Source organism: Monodon monoceros, unplaced genomic scaffold, assembly GCF_005190385.1.
Source record: "Monodon monoceros isolate NGI ecotype Baffin Bay Population unplaced genomic scaffold, NGI_Narwhal_1 Super_Scaffold_14, whole genome shotgun sequence".
NCBI classification, from domain to species: Eukaryota; Metazoa; Chordata; class Mammalia; order Artiodactyla; family Monodontidae; genus Monodon; species Monodon monoceros.
Window position 1 is genome coordinate 46,132,905 of NW_021703770.1, and position 8,982 is coordinate 46,141,886.

At 35.5% G+C, this 8,982-nt stretch overlaps 1 pseudogene; it reads left to right on the plus strand.

Moving 5' to 3' along the window:
- Positions 1-5,244: 5,244 nt before the first annotated feature.
- On the plus strand, positions 5,245-8,307 carry LOC114895335 (annotated as a pseudogene).
- Positions 8,308-8,982: the final 675 nt, after the last annotated feature.

Consider the following 8,982-nt stretch of genomic DNA (forward strand, 5'->3'; position numbering starts at 1 on the left):
ACCAATCACAAGCACTGAAATTGAAACTGTGATTAAAAATCTTCCAACAAACAAAAGTCCAGGGCCAGATGGCTTCACAGGTGAATTCTATCAAATGTTTAGAGAAGAGCTAACACCTATCCTTCTCGAACTCTTCCAAAATATAGCACAGGGAGGAACACTCCCAAATTCCTTCTACGAGGCCACCATCACCTTGATACCAAAACCACACAAGGATGTGACAAAGAAAGAAAACTACAGGCCAATATCACTGATGAACATAGATGCAAAAATTCTCAACAAAATACTAGCAAACAGAATCCAACAGCACATTAAAAGGATCATACACCATGATCAAGTGGGGTTTATTCCAGGAATGCAAGGATTCTTCAATATACGCAAATCTATTAATATGATAAACCATATTAACAAATTGAAGGAGAAAAACCATATGATCATCTCAATAGATGCAGAGAAAGCTTTCGACAAAACTCAACACCCATTTATGATAAAAACCCTGCAGAAAGTAGGCATAGGGGGAACTTTCCTCAACATAATAAAGGCCATATATGACAAGCCCACAGCAAACATCATCCTCAATGGTGAAAAACTGAAAGCATTTCCATTAAGATCAGGAACAAGACAAGGTTGCCCACTCTCACCACTCTTATTCAACATATTTTTAGAAGTTTTAGCCACAGCAATCAGAGAAGAAAAGGAAATAAAAGGAATCCAAATCGGAAAAGAAGAAGTAAAGCTGTCACTGTTTGCAGATGACATGATACTATACATAGAGAATCCTAAAGATGCTACCAGAAAACTACTAGAGCTAATCAATGAATTTGGTAAAGTAGCACGATACAAAATTAATGCACATAAATCTCTGGCATTCCTATATACTAATGATGAAAAATCTGAAAGTGAAATCAAGAAAACACTCCCATTTACCATTGCAACAAAAAGAATAAAATATCTAGGAATAAACCTACCTAAGGAGACGAAAGACCTGTATGCAGAAAATTATAAGACACTGATGAAAGAAATTAAAGATGATACAAGTAGATGGAGAGATATATCATGTTCTTGGATGGGAAGAATCAACATTGTGAAAATGACTCTACTACCCAAAGCAATCTACAGATTCAATGCAATCCCTATCAAACTACAACTGGCATTTTTCACAGAACTAGAACAAAAAATTTTGCAATTTGTATGGAAACACAAAAGACCCCGAATAGCCAAAGCAATCTTGAGAACGAAAAAAGGAGCTGGAGGAATCAGGCTCCCTGACTTCAGACTATACTACAAAGCTACAGTAATCAAGGCAGTATGGTAGTGGCACAAAAACAGAAAGATAGATCAATGGAACAGGATAGAAAGCCCAGAGATAAACCCACGCACATGTGGACACCTTATCTTTGATAAAGGTGGCAGGAATGTACAGTGGAGAAAGGACAGCCTCTTCAATAAATGGTGCTGGGGAAACTGGACAGGTACATGTAAAAATATGAGATTAGATCACTCCCTAACACCATACACAAAAATAAGCTCAAAAGGGATTAAAGACCTAAATGTAAGGCCAGAAACTATCAAACTCTTAGAGGAAAACATAGGCAGAACCCTCTATGACATAAATCACAGCAAGATCCTTTCTGACCCACCTCCTAGAGTAATGCAAATAAAAACAAAAATAAACAAATGGGACCTAATGAAACTTCAAAGCTTTTGCACAGCAAAGGAAACCATAATCAAGACCAAAAAAACCCTCAGAATGGGAGAAAATATTTGCAAATGAAGCAACAGACAAAGGATTAATCTTCAAAATTTACAAGCAGCTCATGCAGCTCAATAACAAAAAAACAAACAACCCAATCAAAAAATGGGCAGAAGACCTAAATAGACATTTCTCCAAAGAAGATATACAGAATGCCAACAAACACATGAAAGAATGCTCAACATCATTAATCATTAGAGAAATGCAAATCAAAACTACAATGAGATATCATCTCACACCGGTCAGAATGGCCATCATCAAAAAATCGAGAAACAATAAATGCTGGAGAGGGTGTGGAGAAAAGGGAACACTCTTGCACTGCTGCTGGGAATGTGAATTGGTTCAGCCACTATGGAGAACAGTATGGAGGTTCCTTAAAAAACTACAAATAGAATTACCATATGACCCAGCATTCCCACTACTGGGCATATACCCTGAGAAAACCAAAATTCAAAAAGAGTCATGTACCAAAATGTTCATTGCAGCTCTATTTACAATAGCCCGGAGATGGAAACAACCTAAGCGCCCATCATCGGATGAATGGATAAAGAAGATGTGGCACATATATACAATGGAATATTACTCAGCCTTAAAAAGAAATGAAATTGAGCTATTTGTAATGAGATGGATAGACCTAGAGTCTGTCATACAGAGTGAAGTAAGTCAGAAAGAAAAAGACAAATACTGTATGCTAACACATATATATGGAATTTAAGGGAAAAAAATGTCATGAAGAACCTAGGGGTAAGACAGGAATAAAGACGCAGACCTACTGGAGAACGGACTTGAGGATAAGGGGAGGGGGAAGGGAGAGCTTTGACAGGGCGAGAGAGAGTCATGGACATATACACACTAACAAGCGTAGTAAGGTAGATAGCTAGGGGGAAGCAGCCGCAAGGCACAGGGATATTATCTCGGTGCTTTGTGACAGCCTGGAGGGGTGGGATAGGGAGAGTGGGAGGGAGGGAGACGCAAGAGGGAAGACATATGGAAACATATGTATATGTATAACTGATTCACTTTGTTATAAAGCAGAAACTAACACACCATTGTAAAGCAGTTATACTCCAATAAAGATGTTTAAAAAAAAATAATATTAGCTTAAGCGTATCCAATCCAAACTCATTCAAAAACATGTCACTCATATAAATGAACTCATTTTTAGCCTCTCTTCACATTTTGTCTTTAAACTGCCTACTAATAGGAAAAAAAAAAGAAAATAAATGTTTACAACCCTTATGCCTGTGAGATATATAACAGATTTCCTACAACAGATGTGTACTGCATATCTAATTATAAAGTTTTCAATAAATGTTATTTTCAAATATTTTCTTTTGTGGTTTTTAAAGTATTTTAGAGATACCTTAAAAAAATCAATCACCCCATCTCTACTTTTGCTTTTGCTGTGTGTGTGTGTGTTTGCGCATGTGTGTGTGGAGAGGGTTATGGAGAACCTTTGAAGAAATTAAAGATAAAAGATATAGAGAACTAGAGGCTGTGTATGTTGCCCCAAATTTAGTTTGTTTCAATTTTGTATTGCATGCTATTTCAGAAAAATTTATTACTTCCTTCCTTTACTCATTTAGTCATCAATTAACTCAGCAAATATTGAATGTTAACCATATGCTTGGGCCTGTCACAGACATTATGAATTGTGAAGTTTCATTGTTTATCCTCAAGGGTCTAGTATCAGAAAGCTATATTTTGTAAAGATGAGTAAAATACAATTTGAAAAACAATTATTTAGTGAGACGGTAAATTATTAACTCTCAAGTCCCTGAAAAGCTTCATAAATCTGTTCAATCCTTCGTTACTGTGTGTTCAAATTACACACTCTATAACATTGATCTGGGTTTCAAAATAGATATTTACCCTGGTAAGTATGGTTTCTGCAGAAAGGATTGTTTTAGTTCACTAACTAGATCAATATTTTACATCAACTGACTGCCATTGTAATCCACATTTTATTTTCTCTGAGTTTGGTTATAGTATAGTATTCCATCAGATATTGTCCAAAAGAGAAGGAATTATCCATTGGTTATCTGGACTAGAGATGAAGGATTATGTCTTACTGATTTGATAGTATTTATGTTTTTATTACATATAATTTGTATTGTCCAGTAGTGTCCTGCACATGTACAGGACACAATATTTATTAAATGAAGGGTCATTTAGTATTATCATCTATATGATCTATTTTATTTTAATTTCTCATTAACACTATCAAGGATTAAAACATTCATACTTAGTCTTAGAATTGAAACTGGATGACACCCCATGCAATTTGGGTAATTCACTGGTAAATTTTATAACACCAAAATTCAAATTATCATAACATGGAATTTGGAATTAGAGGACATTGATTTAAGTCCTAAGTCTTCAGTGTCTGAACTTGGATAAGTCATTTTACTTCTCTCAAACTGAATTTTATCACTTTAAAAATGGAGCTAATATTTATTTCATTTGTGATGAGAATTCTAAAAAGACAAAATGTATAAGTAGGCACATTTTAAATTGCAAACCACTACACATTTATTATGGATAAAAGTCATATTATATCACTCTTTGGAAAGACAGTCCACTAAAAGCATGTTGTAAAAATGAGATTACTAGGTAATGGTGGGAAACAGGTGGACAAGGGGAGAGAAAAGAGAAGAGAATATATAAAGACAAACTCTGTCTACTCCTTAATTGTGCTGTGGTTTGCATTTGGCCGATTCTTCCTCACAATAAGATTTCTTAAAACTTCCTTCTAACTCTGAGAAACAATATTGCTTACCCTAATATTAAACAAGCTTATGAATTATTTGATTTTTAAACTGTAAATGTGAGTTCGAATTAATAAATTACGAAGACTCATTTTGGAGCTATCAGGTTGATACTGTATTAATATCAGGTTGTACTGTACTGACATCAGGTTGATACATATTCGATGAATTTAGCTCAGCTTGACCTATCGTTTTTGGTAGTGAGTTCATAATGAAAAAAAAATGTGAGAAACAAGTCAATGTGAGCAAAGATAGCAAAAATAAAAAGATCAAAACTAGTAAATAATTATCTACACTGTATAAAATGTTTAAAATACATAGATGGATTAGAAATACAAGGAAAAACAATGGCAAGACAAACATTTTTAAATGACAGAAATAGAGAATGGCATGAAAAGTTTAATAATTAAAACTAAAAATTAAAAGCACAGACATTCATTTCCACTTCCATCCATAACCAAGCCACCAGCCCTTTGGTAGAAACACCTTAAAAGAGGAGACAATGGAATTAACAGACACGAATTTCAAACAGCTATTAGAAATATATTCAAAACTCTGAAGGAAATATAAACAAAATATTTAAAATAAAGTCATAAAAAGAAAGTATAAAAGACTTAGTGAGAAAAAATAAAATATCTGAAACGAAAACGTCACCACAGGCTCTTTCTGTGCTCTGTGCACACGCATTCCCGGTGGGTGCCACAGAGTTTCTCTGGGGCCCAGATGGCAGGAGCTGAGCATCAGGTGCTGGAGTGGAGGCCTGAGTGTTCCGTTGTGCCTTTTGAGCTGGGCCCTTGGGAGCCAGGCACGCAGGGAATCTGTGGGGCCACCCTACCTTTCCTGTCACCTGGGAAGGTGAGGAACCAAGATAAGGTGTCTGCCATGGTTACTCACCGGAGGCAGTGGCCAGCTGCCTAACCTGAATAGAGGTAAATAGGACAACATGGAGCTGTTGTTGTAGATCCCCTTTTGCCTTGAAGTTGCTGGGCCACCAGCAGCCCAACACAGACATGGAGGTCTAGCAGATTTTATTGGCTGAAAATGTAAGTGAAGAAACTTCTAGAAATGTAGATTTTCATAACTTCACGGCAAAGAGAAAGAAACGATAGAATTTTGTCTTCATGACGGATCTCCTTATGCAAATGGTGACCTTCATGTAGGACATGCTTTAAATAAGATTTTGAAAGACATGACCGGCTTATACCTTATGATGACAGTTTCCAAAGTACGTTTTGTGTCAGGATGATATTGTAATGGGTTACTCATTGAAGTAAAACTATCACCAGGACTTGGTGAAAAAGTTCAGAATCTTTCATCCGTGAAATTAGAAAGTTCATTTGGTAAAGCAGCCAATGAGAAACAGAAATCGACATTTAGTCTTTGAATAGTAATGGCAGATTGCAATAATTGCTACTCTACATTTGATAGAAAATATGAAGCCAAACAATTGAGAATTTTCTAATAAGTGTTTGATAACAGCTTGGTTTATTGATTTTACAAAACCTGTGTTTTGGTTTCCCTGGTCAAGGACTGCTTAGGTTCTGCTTCAGCAGAACTTGAATAAAATCCTGAGTGCGTCAGTTCTATACATTTAAAATTCTCTCACTTGAAACTTTCTAAGTTGACATCCCTTATAGATAGTTTATCTTCTGTTAGCTTTTTTAGTCTGAACCACACAGTCTTGGACTTTTCCAGCCAGTTGCATTGTTTGCTATGTGCCCAAATACAAGTACACTATTGAGAAATGTTCCAGTTCTGGAAATATCTATATATTTCCTGCAGATAAAGTAACACCTGTTGCTTCTACTTTGGAAACAATATTTGAAGTTATTTCAATATTTTCAAGTATAACTTTGAAAAATGGTATTTGTACCCATCCTATATTTCCTGATAAAGCTCTCCTCTTTTATCTTCAAATTATATGACCATGACAAAATGAACAGGATTGGTTCACACAGTCCCAATTCATGATAAGGAAGATTACAGTGTAGATTTTCAACACAACCTGTTAATGATATTTTCACTAGATGAGGATGACATTTTCACAGATGTTTCAGATCCTAAACTTCAAAGACTGTACTTAAAGAAGAAACTGCTGTGGTAATAAATGTGCTTCAGGCAGCAAAGCATTTGTTGAAAGAGGATAATTTGATATTTAGCTATCCTTATGACTGGAGAACTCAGAAACCAATGGTTACTCATGTCTGCAAGCAGTGGTTTGTAATATATTAAGACCACATGAATTTTACGACCACAGCCAAGTCCCCCCTTTTAAAAAGGGGGAACTTCCTCCTAGATCAAGAGTGAATGCCGTGGTCAAAATCATGGACACACAACTATAGTAGTATATATCAAGGCAAAGAGATTGAGGTGTTCAAATTCCTATGTTTTGTCATAATACACAAGATGAATTATTGATCAACATCCAAACCATTGAGCATATTATTGAACAAGTGGAACAACACAGCAGTGATATCTAACAGACTCCCTCCCCTGAGCAACTGCTTCCAAAAGAAGTCAAATCTCAGATTGGTGGTCCTGATACCTTAGAATATGTGCTAGGCCAGGATATTTTAAACATCTGGTTTAATAGATTTTCATGGCTTCATGTTCTTCCAGGTACTGACTAAAGAGCCAATTTGTATTTGAGAGGAAAAGTCCAGCTTGGTGGTTGGTTTCAGTCTTTTTTGATTAACATGTGTGACAGCAAGGAAAAAAGCACTTAGTAAGACAGTGGTTGTCAGGAATTAACCTTGGAGAAAGGGATAATAGATGTTTAAAACTTTGAGAATATCATTAATCATAATGTTGTCATCAGTGGAACACAAGATAAAAGCAGGGAGCCTCCCTATGGTACTGATATCCTTCTTTGGTGGTAGCTGAGTCTTGTGTCATCATTAAAGTGACAGTTGGTTCATCTGTTATTAATGCTGCCAGAGATGTTAGCAAGTTTAGGAATACCATGTGCTTTTTTTGCCGTGGAGGGGGTGGCTGGTTTCAGTACAGAACTGGTTTCAGTCCTGCTAAGGATATGTGTGTCATAGACCAGTATGCTACACTTAAGTGTAGGATTTTGCAAACAAGATTATTGAGTCATATAAACAATATGATCTTGGAAAAGTCATTTGCCTATTACAAGCATTTTATGAGCTCTTTTATTTCAGTGTAATCAAAGTTAGGCTTTATTGTGAAAATGAAAATGATCTCAAATCAACTCACATGAAGTCAAATCAAATCAACTTGTTAGACTGCATCAACTAAAATTTTGGATGTAATATTGTTTTTGCTTTCACTCTTTCTCATGGCTGAAGACATATTCTAGCACATACCTCATGTTAAAGAACTCAAGAGTGATTTTCCTACTGAGTAGAATAGTACAACAAGGAACTGGAAGAAGCAAGATAGGTGGAAGCAGTAAAGATTGCATGTGCAATGAGAGATTCATTTATTGGAAGCATCTCTGGCAAAAATGCAGCAGAGTACAAAGCTATCACTGTGATAGAACTTGGTCTGCTTTTTGAGGTAGTAGAGTTGCAATGAACTGAGGAGACTTCTTGTACCCCTCAGTTGAAGGAATTAATGATGACTTCTCACACAACTTTACTCACTCAACAACCTAGAGCAATAAATGCAGATGTAATTGAGCTTAAAGGCACAATCCTAATTAGTTTAGAAGGTGGTGATATTTCTGAAGAGCTTTCATATAAAGTGGTTGTCATGCCAACTACCAAAGAAAAATACCCTCCTTGTTGGAAGTATACAGTTGCATCATCAGATAAACTCTGACCTTGTGTTCAGAAGTGAGAGGTTGAAAGTAGTACTTCACTTTGTTATTAACAGTTCTCTGAGCAAGAACACCCTGACAGTACTGACTAGGGGTTTAATGGACTGTTTATAATGGAAAGAAATTGAAGATTTAGATAACGAGTGAAAGAGTAAATAGTGGAGGATGGATATCAAATCACAATTATAAAAGAAGTATCTACTATAAATAGAGATAGAATAATGTGCATATATACATGTGAAAAAATATATATGTAGGTGTATTATATCATATATCCATATCATGGACTTATTCAGACATAGGTATTGACTATCTTACATTCAAATGTGGCTGAGCTGAGAATATTTTATATTTTATAAATCTTTTTGACACAATATTTAAAGTTCTATAGTGTCTGAAAATGAAGACACTCTGGAAAACTTAAAACAAATAAACAGATGATCTTAGTAGCAGGGAAATATGGTAGGAAAAAAGATCAGCAAGCTTGGAGATACCATAATAGAAAATATCCAAATTAAAGCAGGAAAAAAGTGTTCACAAAAAATATTAGTTCTCCAATGCACATGCAGTATGGTTTTCCACAAAAGAGGAAGACAGAAAAATAATGGGAAAAATATGGCAGAAATTTTTCAAATTTGACAAAACTACGAATCAAAAAGCTGAAGAAATTTCAGTAG